This window comes from Ranitomeya variabilis, chromosome 1 (assembly GCF_051348905.1).
Source record: "Ranitomeya variabilis isolate aRanVar5 chromosome 1, aRanVar5.hap1, whole genome shotgun sequence".
Classification (NCBI taxonomy): Eukaryota; Metazoa; Chordata; class Amphibia; order Anura; family Dendrobatidae; genus Ranitomeya; species Ranitomeya variabilis.
The window spans coordinates 429,255,744-429,273,005 of record NC_135232.1 but is presented as its reverse complement, the minus strand read 5'-3'; positions in this window follow the sequence as shown (position 1 = coordinate 429,273,005).

Below are 17,262 nucleotides of genomic sequence, written 5' to 3'. Positions count from 1 at the left end.
CTCTAAGTCAAAGCAAGAAAACCTATAAGTAGTCACGCCAGGTGGTGGGACAGTGACAAATGTCAGAGAATCAAATAATTAATAAATAAATAAGTAGTTTATTCGTCAAAATACCACACCATGGCAATAGAGGTATGAAAAACACAATCAATGTCAGTTTATTATCAAATATATATATACAAAGTACATCTTTGGACGGACAAAAGTGAATGGGGGGGTAACAGCTGAAGAGATCAGTATCACAAGATGGAAAATTATACTGAAAAGGAACACAAAAAAATCCAACCAGACCCTATTGCAGCCTCAAGGAATTTTTTTGTGTTCCTTTTCAGTATAATTTTCCATCTTGTGATACTGATCTCTTCAGCTGTTACCCCCCCATTCACTTTTGTCCGTCCAAAGATGTACTTTGTATATATATATTTGATAATAAACTGACATTGATTGTGTTTTTCATACCTCTATTGCCATGGTGTGGTATTTTGACGGATAAACTACTTATTTATTTATTAATTATTTGATTCTCTGACATTTGTCACTGTCCCACCACCTGGCGTGACTACTTATAGGTTTTCTTGCTTTGACTTAGAGGTATGCTCTCTGTTAGTCGAGAGGGCATCTCTTGTTTTTGTGTGGTGCTGCCAAGCCTGCTAAAAGCATTTTCTGGTATGCAACCGACCACCTGTTTGCATTGGTCTAGCTTCAGAGTTGGTGTACCGTGCCTTCCTGCAAAATGGGAACGTAAGCTATGTGTCGTGGATGGGCGTGTTTCTTGTGCTCCAGCAACAGGTGTGATTTTTAAATGTTTTTAAATGTTCTTAGTTCTGTGTATACCGATAAAGTATTGTTATTTTTATGGTGATCTCTGAAGTATTACATGTTTTTTTTTCTTGTTTGGATTTTCTAAACTGTGTAGACATGCTACAGGTTGATCCTGTTTACGTGATGCTGCCCTCCATTTTTTGCTGACAACAGCATCCTCGGCATCTGCACCACATCCTCGGCATCTTCGTGTACCATCATCAGCACTTCCATTTCCCTGTCCCTTAGTGCACGACTTACACATTTTGTAATTGCTAGGTCTCTTGAAACCAGGTTTATTCTTAATGAAAGAAAAAAAAAAGGTCATCGGCAGGAATCAAAATGGTGTTTGTGAGTTTACTCCACCGTAATGTAACAGAAAGAACTCAAAAGTGTATGGATGATAAACAAATTCAATCCAGAAAAATGTTTCAGTGCTCAGATTTAGAGATTTCAGAAATGTTCTCAGACCACATAACAATGTATGTCTAAGAAATGGAGGCCTACAATTTTTAAAAAGCTTTTTAGCACTTTAACAAATCACAGAAATGTTCACAGACCACGTAACACTGTATGACTGAGAATGAAGACCTGCAAAAAATTTTAAAGCTTTTCTTCACTTCTAGACCTCACAGAAATATTTACAGACCATGTAACACTGTATGTCTGAGAAATGGAGGACAACAAATGTTTTCAAAGCTTTTTAGCAGTTTCAGATTTCACAGAAATGTTCACAGACCAAGTAACACTGTATGTCTGAGAAATGGAGGCCTACAAAAATTAGCAAGCTTTTTAGCAGGTTTACAGATCACAGAAATGTTCACAGACCACATAACACTATGTGTCTAAGAAATTGAGACCTACAAAATAGTGTATGGATGAGAAATGTAGCCCAGGACAATGTTTAAATGATTTTTGGGTGTGTTATATACACAAAAAAGGACCTCAAAACACATACTACTCGATGGATCAAAATATATAAAAAACTTTGAGCCCCTCCCCCAAAAAAATGCAGCTATATATTGGCCAACAGACTGAACAGGCCTAATCCCTATCTACAGACTAGATTCTGTCACTCTTCCTGCTCCTGCGACTCTCTCACAGATTGTATTTGCTGCAAACAATTAGCCCTTAGAAGGGTGGCTAGTATGATGGTTTAGCATCAGCACCAGTATAAACTCAACATGCCTCTGAGTCAATCAAGTGGGCACACAGGCCTTGACAAGCACTTCTTCCCTCCAATATGAGTGTCACAGAGCTGTGCAATAGGGAGAGCGTGCCGAGCCAAGCCGAATGGCGCATGTTCTTTTATAATCCCTGATGATGTTAGACTGCCAGCCAATAACAGAAATGCCACAACTAAAATGGCTACTGCATTACATTGATTCACAGGCAATCCCTTCAAGCTTATTGTCTGCATAACAGGCACCAAAGATGCAGGGCAGGGATTTGAGTTTTTACTCAAGCACCGTCCATTGCTCTCGGAGTAACGAGCACATCTGAGCACCATGATACCTGAGTGATAACCAGGTACCACAGAGCACATTCACATATCCCTAGCAAGGTGTCACAATTTCTCAGCTCAGTGAATGACTGCTATGCTGTTCTATGGAAACTCTCTTGCTGAGCTGTCTGTGTCTTGATTGACAGCTTGGCTGTCCAATACTGTGGTGAGCTTGCTGGGCTGTCAGTGCCTTGATTGACAGCTCTGCTGTCCAATCTGTGACATGTGGGACTTCCTGCAGGTGTTCAGTGTTTTGGTGATCACATAGCTACTTAACTGAGTTGTCTGCCCCTGATCCCTGCCAGACGTAGTTTGTGCTTCTAGGTGAGTGTTAGCCTGATTCTGTTGCTCTGAGATCTGATCTTCTGCTTCCTGACTCTTTGGACCATGTTCTGACTATCCCTTTGTCTTGTAGTTTGGCTTTTGATCCACTATCTCTTGTTATTGACCCTGGACTGTGACCTGACTTATGCCTTTGTCTTTTCCCTTGGTTATTGATGTACTCTCTTGATATTGACCCTGGAATGTCTGACTCTTCTGCCTCTCGGCCTGTCCGTGAGTAGTGACAAGGATCAAATTACATCTGGCCATATACTGTTTTTTTTTTCCTGAACAATGGACCCAGTTCGTGCACTCTGTGATCAGGTGATGAATCTGACCCAGATGGTTCAGGATCTGGCCAGGGATCACCAGAGGCTAGAATCATCAAAGTCCCAGCTGCAGGGTCAGTTGAGTACTCTGGGTGGTTCCCAAAGCGCTTCTCTGTCGACAGTAGTTATGTCTCCTGGACTCACTGACATGCAGTTGACCTCCCCCAAACCAGTTGTGGCACTTCCTGACAGATTTTCAGGGGAGGAAGGATCAATTTAGGTTAGTTAAGCAGAGCTGTAAATTATTTTTTACTTTACGACCCAGGTCTTTTGGTGATGAGTCTTAGCGGGTGGGTATAATTATGTCCCTATTGCGTGTAGGTCCTCAGACTTGGGCATTCTCTTTGTCCCCACTAGCCCCAGAATGTTCTTCTGTTGTTGCCTTTTTGATGCTTTAGGGATGATTTATGATGAACCTGATAGGATCCAGGTCACAGAGGCTAAGATCACAGCTGAAAATTATAGTTCAAAGATCCGGCAATTGTCATCTGAGGTTCTATGGAACAATGCTTCTCTCAGGTGTCAGTTTCGCTGTGGCCTTATGGATGCTCCTAAGAACGCTCTGGCTTTGCATTATCCTCCCTGTTCTTTGGGGGAGGCCATGGCTCAGGTAATTCGTATGGATCATAGAATTCATGAGAGAAGTGATGAGCAACAAGTGGTTTTGGTCATTCTTCCTGAGTCAGTTTCCTTACCTGAGATGGTACCAATGGAGGTTGAAACCGCCAGCTCTCAGGGCGTGGAGAGGAGATGTCGGCTTGATCTGGGACTCTGCTTCTACTGTGGTAGCACTGGACATTACCTCAAGGACTGCTCGATTAGCCCTCAAGCAAACAAGCCATTGGGAAACGCCTAAAGGTACCGTTACACTAAACGACTTACCAACGATCACGACCAGCGATGCGATCGTTGGTAAGTCGTTGTGTGGTCGCTGGGGAGCTGTCACACAGACAGCTCTCTCCAGCGACCAACGATCAGGGGAACGACTTTGGCATCGTTCCAACTGTCTTCAACGATGCCGAAGTCCCCCTGCAGCACCCGGGTAACCAGGGTAAACATCGGGTTACTAAGTGCAGGGCCGCGCTTAGTAACCTGATATTTACCCTGGTTACCATTGTAAAAGTAAAAAAAAAACACTACATACTCACCTTCTGATGTCTGTCACGTCCCCCGCCGGCGGCTGCCCTGCACTGAATGTGTCAGCACTGTGCTCTTCTTTACGGCCGGCACAGACAGTCAGTGCGGGAAGCTGACGGCGGGGGACATGACAGACATCAGAAGGTGAGTATGTAGTGTTTTTTTTTTACTTTTACAATGGTAACCAGGGTAAATATCGGGTTACTAAGCGCGGCCCTGCGCTTAGTAACCCGATGTTTACCCTGGTTACAAGTGAACACATCGCTGGATCGGTGTCACACACACCGATCCAGCGATGACAGCGGGTGATCAGCGACGAAATAAAGTTCTGGACTTCTAGCTCCGACCAGCGATATCACAGCGGGATCCAGATTGCTGCTGCGTGTCAAACACAACGAGATCGCTATCCAGGACGCTGCAACGTCACGGATCGTCGTCGTTCTCGCTGCAAAGTCGTTTAGTGTGAAGGTACCTTTAGTCTGGGTGATATTTGAGGAGGTCCCCGGTACCCTTTTACTCCTCAGATAAAGTGCTGTTGAACGTGAAACTATGTTTTCAAAACCTGTGGCTATCTGCACTTGCTTTCATTGACATTGGGTCTGCAGTGAACTTTATTGATTCTAGACTGGTTCTTAAATTAGGATTAGGGACAGTTAGATTGGAAAGACTTATTCAGATTATTGCTATTGACAAAACACCGTTGCTCCAGAATTTTGTCCAGCTGGTAATGGTGGAATTCATACTAAAGTTGGAACATTCCACTCTGAGTCCATCCCCTGTTAGGTCTTGGATAATTTACTTGCTGGGTTGGTGTTGGGTTTTCCTTGGCTGCATGTTCATAAACATGTAATTGATTGATGGCAAAAGGATATTGTTCAGTGGGGCCTCAATTGTCATAAAAAGTGTCTTCATTCTGTGCAAATTTGCTCTGCTAGTCTGGAGTGTTCTCGAAAAAAGAGGCAGAGATATTACCTCCCCAACGTCCTTATGATTATACTATTGATCTTAATCCTAACACCAATTGCTTAAAGCTCGCCGGTACAACTTCTCAGGACCAGAAAGGACCGCTGTGAAAGAATATGTAAGTGAAAGGTTATGGAAGGGTCATATCCGTCCCTCCTCCTCACCTGTAGAGGCTTTATTCTTCTTTGTGAAAAAGAAGGATGGAGGGCTCTGCCCTTGCTTCGATTTCCGTGAACTAAACAAAATTACTGTTAGAAATATTTACCCATTTCCACTCATCCCTGACCTATATAATCAGCTTACTGGGGAATGAATAAGAAGCAGCGAGCACAGACTCAGTGACGTCACCGCTAGTTACTGAGCCTGCACCAGCAGCATCTTATTAATTCCCCAGTAGTTTACAGCCGGGAGCGGTTGCATTAGCACCGCTCCATGTTGTAAACTATACATTCCCCTAGATATGAATTACTGCGTGGGACTTACTGTACGGAGGACAGGTATGGGCACATTGTTGTTTTTTTATTTTGACTTTTTTTTACAGGAGATCTAGGGCTTCGATTGGAATGGCAGACTATTAAAGATGGTAAAATTGTGTTTATTGTTTGATTTCATTAAAATACTTTTTCTTACTGTGTGGTGTTTTATTAACCCTTTAATAACTATAGGATTAGTAATGGAGAGGTGTCTTATTGACACCTCTCCATTACTAAGCAGGCCTAATGTCACCTTACAATAGGAAAGTGACATTAACCCCTCATTACCCCACTTGCAATCGCCGCACCAAGTACACAGACGGACACACGGACACACGGACATGGATATCTCAGGTACCGTGTTTACCGGTACCGGAAATATCAGGACATGTGAAACCTGTCTTAGAGAGGTATTCAGACACCTAGGGACCCATTAGTCTTTGAGACCCCTTTGATGATGGTTGATAGCATGAAATTTGGCCACATTATATCTGCCTAAGTGTCTCATTTTTTTTCCCTAATATTCAAAAGCCATATTGCTATTCATATTTCATATATTTCACATTGACATGATTTAGCATGAGAGAGTGCAACTTTTTTTGTATATTGTAAATGGAGGTAGCTCCTCCTGGTATGCACCTATTCACACTAGTCTGGATGTGCCAGTCAGTTTTTTGTCATTTCTACCGTAATGTCAGACACTACAACAGTTTCTAAGAACCGTTAGATGTTTTTCTCACAACAAATGGCATTGTGGGTTACACAAAATCTAGTTGATAGAAAGTGTATAATTGGTGGAGAAAGGTTGAACTTGATAAACCTGAGTCTTTTCCCAACGTATGTAACTCTGTAACTAGGTTAGCTATAATAGACATCAATATGCAGTATAAACTCATGTAGTCAGAAAAACAATTTGTTTCCTATAATTTGCTGCCTAAAAAAACCTAGAGTAAAATTTAACTTAACCCCTTCCCGACATGTGACGCCACGTAGGCGTCATGAAAGGTGGTGCCAATCCGACCTGTGACGCCTATGTGGCGTCATGGCAGGATCACATTCCTGCAGATCGGGTGAAAGGGTTAATTAAAATTTCACCCGACCTGCAGGGACAGGGGGGAATGGTACTTCAGTCCCGGGCGGGTGACTTTGCCCCCACATGGCTACGATCGCTCTGATTGGCTGTTGAAAGTGAAACAGCCAATCAGAGCAATTTGTAATATTTCACCTATGAACCTTGGTGAAATATTGCAATCCAGCCATGGCCAATGCTGCAATATCATCGGCCATGGCTAGAGACACCGATCTGCCCCGCCACCGACTGACAGCGGCAATCTGCTGCCGCTGTCAGTCTCTCCTCCCCTCTGTTCTGTTCCCGGTGGCCCTCCTCTCCCCTCCGCCTGCCCCCAGCTTCCCCTCCACCCCCCACTGTCCAAACCCACCCCCCCATACTTACCAAGTCCTGGTGTCCCTCCAGGTGTCTGTCCGTCTTCAGCGATGGGCACCGCCATCTTCAAAAATGGCAGGCGCATGCCAGTGCACCCGCTGAATCTGCCAGCTGGAAGATTCCTTAAAGGCACATTTTGATCATTGTGATAGAACCTATCACAGTGATCAAAATAAAAAAATAGTAAATAAAGCCCCCCTTATCACTCCCATAGGTAGGGAAAATAATGAAATAAAGAAAATATATTTATTTTTATTTTTCTACTAGGGTTAGGGTTAGGGTTGAAATTAGGGTTAGGGTTAGAATTAGGGTTAGGGTTAGTATTAGGGTTAGAATTAGGGTTAGGGTTAGAATTAGGCTATGTGTACACAGTGCGGATTGGCGGCTGCGGATTCGTGGCAGTTTTCCATCATGTTTACAGTACTATGTAAACCTATTGAAAACCAAAACTGCTGTGCCTATGGTGCGGAAAATACCATGCGGAAATGCTGTGTTGTATTTTCCACAGCATGTCGATTCTTTGTTGGGATTCCGCAGCGTTTTACACCTGTTCCTCAATAGGAATCCACAGGTGAAATCCGCACAAAAAACATTGTAAATTCGCAGTAAATCTGCAAGTAAAACGCAGTGCATTTTACCTGCAGATTTTTCAAAAACGGTGTGGAAAAATCCACACACGAATCCACAACGTGGGCACATAGCCTTAGGATTAGGGTTGGAACTAGAGTTAGGGTTGGAATTAGGGTTAGGGTTGGAATTAGGGTTAAGATTAGGGTTAGGGGTGTGTTGGGGTTAGGGTTAGGCTTGTGGTTAGGGTTGGGATTAGGGTTGGTTGTGTGTTGGGGTTAGGGTTGTGGTAAGGGTTGGGAATAGGGTTAGGGGTGTGTTGGGGTTAGTATTCAAGTTAGAATTGAGGGGTTTCCACTGTTTAGGCACATCAGGGGGTTTCCAATCGTGACATGGTGCCACCATTGATTCCAGCCAATCTTGCATTCAAAAAGTCAAATGGTGCTCCCTCCCTTCCGAGCCCCGATGTGCACCCAAACAGTGCTTTACCCAAATATATAGGGCATAAGCGTACTCAGGAAAAACTGTACACCACCTTTAGGGGTCTAATTTCTCATTTTACCCTTGGAAAAATAAAAAAATTTGGGCTAAAGAATTATTTTTGTGGGGAAAAAATGATTTTTTATTTTCATGGCTCTGTGTTATAAAATTCTGTGAATTACTTGGAGGTCCAAAGTGCTCACCACACACCTAGATAAGTTCCTTGGGGGTCTAGTTTCCAAAATGGGGTCACTTGTAGTGGGTTTCTACTGTATATCAGGGGCTCTGCAAACGCAACGCGATGCCCGCAGACCATTCCATCAAAGTATGCATTTCAAAACATCACTACTTCCCTTCCGAGCCCCGACGTGTGCCCAAACAGTTGTTTAACCCCACATATGGGGTATCAGCGTACTCAGGACAAACTGGACAACGAATTTTGGGGTCCAATTTCTCCTGTTGCCCTTGAGAAAATAAAAAAAGGATTTTTTTTATTTTCAAGGCTCTGTTATAAATTTCTGTGAAGCACTTGGGGGATCAAAGTGCTCACCACACATCTAGATAAGTTCCTTAATGGGTCTAGTTTCCAAAATGAGGTCACTTTTGGGGTTTCCACTGTTTATGCACATCAGGGGCTCTCCAAACACAACATGGCGTCCGATCTCAATTCCAGCCAATTCCACATTGACAAAGTCAAACGGTGCTTTTTCTCTTCCAAGCCCTGACTTGCGCCCAAACAGCTGTTTACCCCCACATATGGAGTATCTACGTACTCAGGAAAAATTGCACAACTTTCATGGTCTAATTTCTCCTGTTACCCTTGTGAAAATAAGAATTTGTGGGCAAAAAGATCATTTTTGAGGAAAAAATGTGATTTTTTTATTTTCACGGCTCTACGTTATAAACTTCATATGAGGACATCCAGCAGAGGGCGCATTACCGCGACTAAAGGTAACTATAGGTCATTGACCTACATTACCTTCATTCCCCGGGGTTTACAGGCAGGAGCACAGCTGCATTATAGCAGAGCTCCTGCCTGTAAAATATTTTAACCCCTTCAGATGGATTTACATCGTGGGACGTGACAGATCATCGGAAGGTATGTATATTGTTGGTTTATTATTTTTCCTTTGTTACAGAGCGAGGGTCTTCAGGTGGATTGAGAGAGCAATAAAATATTACAACAACCTGTGTGTTTATTTCATTAAAATACTTTGCAATATTGTGTGTGTGTGTTTTTTTTTAACCATTTCATACAATTGGATTAATAATGGATAGGTGTCATAATTGACGCCTCTCCATTATTAATCTGGCTTAATGTCACCTTACAATAGCAAGGTGACATTAACCCTTCATTACCCCATATCCCACCGCTACACGGGAATGGGAAGAGAGTGGCCAAGTGCCAGAATAGGCGCATCTTCCAGATGTGCCTTTTCTGGGGTGGCCGGGGGCAGATGTTTTTAGCCAGGGGGGGCCAATAACCATGGACCCTCTCCAGGCTATTAATATCTGCCCTCAGTCACTGGCTTTACCACTCTGGTGGAGAAAATTGCGCGGGAGCCCACGCCAATTTTTTCCACGATTTAACCCTTAAATTTAATAGCTACAGCGCCGAAATTTTGCACATACACACTACTAACATTACAGTAACGTTTTTTTTGCTCTATCAACACTACTAACATTAGTAGCGTGGAATATGCAAAAAAAAGGGGGATATGAGATGGTTTACTGTATGTAAACCATGTCTCATATCATGTCGGGTTTAGGCAGGAGAAATGAAAAGCCGGCAATTGAATTACCGGCTTTAGGGTTAGGGGTAGGGTTAGGGGTAGGGTAAGGGTTAGGGTTTGGATCCCTTTATCACCTTGATGGTGGGGGGTGGCTTATCAGTGTGTATTCTTGTTTTTTTCTATTGAAACGCATGCGTTTAAAACGCAACCAAACGCATGTGCTTAAAAACGCATGTATTTACATAGACAGCAATACGTTTTTTTGCCGCAAAAAAACGCCTCTAGAAATTACTACATGTTGCATTTCTGCAACAAAATTCAAGCATAGAAAAGACGCATGCGTCGTCAAACGCGGCAAAACGTATACAAAAAAACGCATGAGTTTTTAATGTTAAATATAGGGAAAAAAACGCATGCGTTTTTTTGCGCTAAAACGCAGCGGCAAAAAAAGCAAATGTGAAACCAGCCTAAGTAGTCCTAGTGACAGAGCTAATATGGACCTTAATGACCAGGCCAAATTTTTCAAATCTGACCAGTGTCAATTTATGAGGTAATAACTCTGGAACGCTTACACATATCCAACTGATTCTGAGATTCTGAGATTTTTTTTGTGACATATTGTACTTCATAATATTCAAAAATTTGGGTCGATATTCTTTGTGTATATTTAGGAAAATAATTGAAAATTTCACAATTGTCAAACTTTACATATTTATGTCCTTAAGGCCAGGGTCATACTTACCATATGGAAAATCGGTCAGAGTCTCCCTGCTGAGAGTTACACGAGTGTTCTCCGAATGGTCATCATTGTGTAATGCATTTACAATGCGATGATGCGATTTACTTATGTTACTGTATGACATCCATATGACATGCGTATGGCTTTGCATTTCTCACTGCTTTTCCCCATTGAATTTTATGGCTCAATAGGCTGAAATGAGGAAAATGTTTGCGTATTTCTCGCAAGCTACACAGGTGGTCCATGTGGTGTCCGATTTTTTTATGGCACCCATAGGCTTGCAGTGGTGAGACTCGGGCAAAATATGCGTACAATCGCAGCATGCTGCGATTTCGCTCGCACTTTGAATAAGCCCGAGAAAAAAACGGTTATGGGAGCTGCCCCATAGATTAACAGTGGTCCGAGTGCTATGCGATGTTTTCTACCATAGCACTCGTCCGTATTCTAAGCTAGTGTGACCCCAGCCTAAATGAGAGAGTTATGTCACACAAAATAATTAGTAAATAACATTTCCCACATGTCTATCTTACATCAGCAACATTTTTGAAACATGTTATTTTTCTGTTAGGAAGTTAGAAGGGTTCAAAGTAAGGTTGAGAGACTTTTACTTTTTCAGGATCGAGTCGGGTTTCGCCAAACCCGACTTTGTCAAAAGTCGGGTCGGGTGAAATCGGCCGATTAATGCGAAAAGTCGGGGATCCGACCGAAACACGAAACCCAATGCAAGTCAATGGAGAATCAAAGTCGGCAGTGAGTGGAGGACAGGAAAACACCAACAGAGCCCATTTTAATGCAAAAACATCAATTCTTGTTACTTAAGCTTGTCAATCTTAATTTACCTTATAATAATAGTTAGCCATTGAAAATTTGGGGGGCATTTGGCAACAGTTGTGGGGGGAGTAGGGCTGGCTCAAGTTTTTCGTGGGCCCAGGAAACGCGGACTACGTCACGGAGGTGGAGCAGGGAGAGGTAAGTATTTCAACTTTGCAAGTGCTGTGATCCTGAGCAAGCAGGGGGGGCACACTCGTTCGCATTGCCACTGGCACAGGGCCCCTCAAAGTATGGCGTAGTGATTGACGGCGGGGGCGCCTCCCACCGACAGAGACACTTTTGCGTACTATGAGGGGCCCTGTGCCAGTGACGTCGCCAACGAGTATGCCCCCCCACCTGTTGAAGGAACCTGCACTTTCATGTACACCTTCCTCTTTGTCCCCGTGTAAGGTGGTATAGTATGCGGGAAGGGGAACCAGACTTTCTGCAGGGTCAGATACTGGCTATGTAGAGTGCAAGGGGAATGTAGTGGTCTGGGTCAATTATCCGGCAGACTCATCTAGCAGTGGCTGGGCAATGGGCAGGATGAGGAGGAAACACAGATATAGGCCCAAAGAATAAAGTAGGCTAAATGCAGTTCAAAATTGGTAACAGGAGTAAACAGGCAGCACTGCTTTGTTCAGTGGAGGAGAACAGCAAGGAGCGGCAGACACCGTTAGTGGGCCCAACCAAACCAGTAGGCCAAATGCAGTTTTAAAATTCCTATAGGCCGAAAGCCTGAAGATTGAAGCTCAGGAGAAAAACACAGGAGAATACCAAGGAGCGGCAGACACTGTTAGTAGGCCCAACCAAACTAGTAGGCCAAATGCACTTTAAATATGTGATATCGGCTGCAAATTGAGGCTCTGCTTTGTGCAGTGAAGGACAGCTGTATTGAGTGGTGCAGACAGACACATGTAGTAGGCCTAAATTAAAAAAGTTGGCTCAATGCAGTTTAAAATTGGTTACAGGGGTACACAGGCAGCACTGGTTTGGTCAGCGGAGGACGATTGCTAGGAGTGGCGCAGACAGACTTACTAGGCCTAAAATAAAAAAGTAGGCTCAATGCAGTTCAAAATGGGTAACGGGTACACAGGCAGCATTGTTTTGGTCAGCGGAGGAAGATTAGTAGGAGTGGCGCAGACAGACTTACTAGGCCTAAAATAAAAAAGTTGGCTCAATGCAGTTTAAAATGGGTAACAGGGGTACACAGGCAGCACTGGTTTGGTCAGCGGAGGACGATTGCTAGGAGTGGCGCAGACAGACTTACTAGGCCTAAAATAAAAAATTTGGCTCAATGCAGTTCTAAACTGGTAACAGGAGTAAACTGGTGGCACTGCTTTGTTCGGTGAAGGACAACTGGAATAAGTGGCTGGCACAGTACGTTGGCCTAAATAGTAAAGCGGGCTAAATGTCTGCAAAAAAAATGTTCGTAAATAAACAGGTGGCAAAGCAACGTACAGGGGTGGGTTCCTCTGCTGAGTACCAGATAGTGGTAATTCGCGCACAGTATTCACAGGTCAAAATGGAGGGCATGGTCCCTGTATATATTTACTATCATCTCTCAATTTGTATTGTCAGTGCCATTGAAGGATTTAACAGCACCGACTAAACAGCGGTGGAGCACTGTTTGAGCTGGGGGGGAACACTCTCTCGTGGGCGGCGGTATTGGCCCAGGGCCCCTCATATTACGACGGTGTGTCTGACATTGGGTGTGCACCCCCACCGCCAGAGACACTTAATTGTACGATGAGGGACCCTGTGCCAGTGCCGTTGGCCAAAAGTGGGCACACCCACCTGTCCAGGCAAACGGCACTCGCACGGGTGCTTGCGCCAAGTGGTGACCACGGGCCCGTGGGGGGAGTCAGCCTATTTAGGGAGGTGTTAAAAATGGCCTATGGTGGACATTCAGCAGCAGCAAATGGAGGAATTGGAGCAGTCAGTAAGAGGAGTCCAAAAGCAAGACATTTTTAAAGGAAAACTACGTGTCAGCAGGGGAAGGTGGGGCAAAAGAATGTGAAATCCATGATTGGTTCACTTTAATGAAGGTTAGATCATCAACATTTTGAGTAGCCAGACGTGTCCTTTTTTCAGTCAGTATTGAACCAGCAGCACTGAAGACTCTGTCTGATAGCACACTGGCAGCAGGGCAAGCGAGCTCCTGTAATGCATATTCTGCCAATTCAGGCCAGGTGTCTAGTTTAGATGCCCAGTAATCAAAGGGGAATGACCTGTGAGGGAGAACATCGATAAGGGAGGAAAAGTAGTTTGTAACCATACTGGACAAATGCTGTCTCCTGTCACTTTGAATCGATGCAGCTGTCCCTGTCGTGTCAGCGGTCATTGAAAAATCACTCCACAACCTTGTCATAAAACCCCTCTGTCCAACACCACTTCGGATTTCTGCACCGCTAGCACCTCTGCCATGTTGCCCCCTACGGCTCGTGTGAGAACCATCACCGCCGCTGTGTGCTGGGAATGCCAGAACCAAACGGTCTACAAGAGTTGCTTGTTTGGTAGCCAAAATTTGCTCTAGGTTCTCAAGTGGCATGATATTTTGCAATTTCCCTTTGTAGCGTGGATCCATTAGGCAGGCCAACCAGTAATCGTCATCGGTCATCATTTTGACAATGCGGGGGTCCCTTTTTAGGATACGCAAGGCATACTCAGCCATGTGGGCCAATGTTCCAGGTGTCAATTCACTGCTTCTGCTGGGTTGAGGAACACTTTCTTGCAAATCTACATCACAAGTGTCCCGCAAGAAACCTGTACCAGACCTTGCAATGGCACCAGTTTCTATTGCCCCCTGAGAAGCTCCCTCCTCCCATACATATTCAGCCCCATCATCCTCCTCCTCATCCTCTTCATCCGCCACCTCGTCCTGGACAGTTCCCTGACCAGACAATGGCTGACTGTCATCAAGGCTTCCCTCCTCCTCGGCTGCAGACGCCTGCTCCTTAATGTACGACAAACTTTGCATCAGCAGACGCATTAGTGGAATGCTCATGCTTATGATGGCGTCGTCAGCACTTACCAGCCGTGTGCATTCCTCAAAACACTGAAGGACTTGACAGAGGTCTTGTAGCTTCGACCACTGCACACCAGACAACTCCATGTCTGCCATCCAACTGCCTGCCCATGTATGCGTATCCTCCCACAAATAAATGACAGCACGCCTCTGTTCACACAGCCTCTGAACCATGTGCAGTGTGGAGTTCCACCTTGTTGCAACATCTATAATTAGGCGTTGCTGTGGAAGATTTAGCGATCGCTGATGGTTCAGCATACGGCTGGAGTGTACGGGCGACCGGCGGATGTGCAAACAAAGTTTTCACACCTTCAGGAGCAGGGCTGGTAACTCCAGATAATTTTTCAGGAAGCACTGCACCACCAGGTTCAAAGTGTGAGCCAAGCAAGGTATGTGTTTAAGTTGTGAAAGGGCTATGGCAGCCATAAAATTCCTTCCGTTATCACTGACTACCTTGCCTGCCTCAAGATGTACACTGGCCAGCCATGACTCACTTTCTTGCTGCAAGAACTCGGCCAGTACTTCCGCGGTGTGTCTGTTGTCGCCCAAACACTTCATTTCCAACACAGCCTGCTGACGCTTACCAATAGCTGTTCCATAATGAGACACCTTGTGTGCAACACTGGAAGCTGCGGATGGAGTTGCCAGGCGACTGCGCTCTGAGGACGAGCTGTCACTTCTGGGGCAGGAGGAGGTGGAGGAGGTGTGTCGAACGCCTACTGCCAACTGTTTCCTAGACCATGGGCTAGGCAGAACTGTCCCACTATGGCTGTCCCCTGTGGACCCTGCATCCACCACATTAACCCAGTGCGGCGTGATGGACACGTAACGTCCCTGGCCATGCCTACTGGTCCATGCATCTGTGGTGAGATGCACCTTTCCACTGACAGACTGCCTCAGTGCATGGACAATGCGGTCTTTGACATGCTGGTGGAGGGCTGGGATGGCTTTTCTCGCAAAGAAGTGGCGACTGGGTAGGTCATAGCGTGGTGCTGCGTAGGCCATCAGGTCTTTGAAAGCTTTGCTTTCGACCAACCGGTAGGGCATCATCTCTAACGAGATTAATCTGGCAATGTGGGCGTTCAAACCCTGTGTACGCGGATGAGAGGATGAGTACTTTCTTTTCCTAACGAGAGTCTCTTCTAGGGTGAGCTGGACAGGAGACCTGCAGATGGTGGAACTAGCGGTGGTGGTGGTGGTGAACATGGCGGATTGAGAGACAGTTGGTGATGTTGGCCTACATACAGTGCTTCCTACCAATAACCTTCTGATTCCCTGCCTGCTTTGGCCTTGCGACGCTCAGTCCACATTTGCTGCTGGTGGTGTCCAAACCGGTGGGCTTACAGTGAGGGTAGCAATGTAGTGTTGCTGACTACCTTCATTCTGACCAGGTGCACCAGCGGTACAGGACGTTTGGTAATTAGTCCAGGCTTGCAAGTGCATGCTGGTTAAATGTCTACGCATGCACGTTGTATTTAAATTTTGAAGAATCTTCCCTCTGCTAAAGGTCTTTGAGCATTTCTTACAGATCACTTTAGACTGATCATTGGGATCTTGGTCAAAAAAATGCCACACTGCACTCTTCCTACTATGGAATTCCTTTTCAGGCATTGCACGCTGTGCAACTTTCAGCGGTTGGCCACGCTGTCCTAAAACTGTTTTTGTCACACGTTTTGTGCCTGATACGGGCCTGGCTGATGACAGCTGTTGTGATGTAGATTGGTATTGCTGTGGATAACCCTCCTCCGCTTCTGAGCTAGTGCCAGCGGCACCCTCTTCCCCCAATGGCTGCCAATCTGGGTCAAGAACTGGGTCATCTATCACCTCCTCCTCCACAATGTCATGTGCACCTTCTTCAGTGTCACCGTGTAAGCCGGTGCTATAGCGTTCGGGACAGTGCACCATAGTCTCATCAGGGTCAGATTCTGGCTCAGGAAACTGCGTTGTCAATGTAGTGATCTGAGTCAATGGAACAGCATCATAATCTAGCTGTGGCTGTGCATCAGTGCACTCCATGTCCGATTCTTCTTGTAATGGGCAGTGTACAATTTCCCTTTCTAACCCTGGCACGGTATGGGTAAAGAGCTCCATTGAGTAACCTGTAGTGTCGCCTGACGCATCCTTCACGTTTGGTTTCGGAGAAGGACACAAGGAAACGTCTTTTTCCGGACCGGAAGCATCCACTGACGACTGGCTGCTCTTAGATTTTGAACTTTGGGAAGAGGAGGCGAAAGAGCTAGAGGCTGAGTCAGCAAGGAAAGACAAAACTTTTTCCTGCTGCTCCGGCTTTAAAAGCTGTTTTCCTACTCCCAGGTAAGGGAGCTTTCGAGGCCTTGTGTAGCCAGACGATAACGCAGGCTCAACACCTCCAGCCTTAGGTGCTACTGTGCTTTTGCCACTACCACCAGATGCAGCACCACCACCACCATCAGTACTAGCTGGCAACCCCCGCCCACGGCCTCTTCCACCAGACTTCCTCATTTTTGGGGGGGAGACACTGAACCACAGCTCTGGCCCAGTGGTATAACACAACACTATGAACCTGGCAGAAAGTGGCTGCCTGATATACGACACACTAGCAGTACAGCAGAATATAAACTGTGTGAGAAATACTATCTCACTTTTGGGGGGAGACACTGAACCACAACTCTGGCCCAGTGGTATAACACAACACTATGAACGTGGCAGAAAGTGGCTGCCTGATATATGACACACTAGCAGTACTGCAGAATATAAACTGTGTGAGAAATACTATCTCACTTTTGGGGGGAGACACTGAGCCACAGCTCTGGCCCAGTGGTATAACACAACACTATGAACGTGGCAGAAAGTGGCTGCCTGATATATGACACACTAGCAGTACAGCAGAATATAAACTGTGTGAGAATTACTATCTCACTTTTGGGGGGAGAAACTGAACCACAACTCTGGCC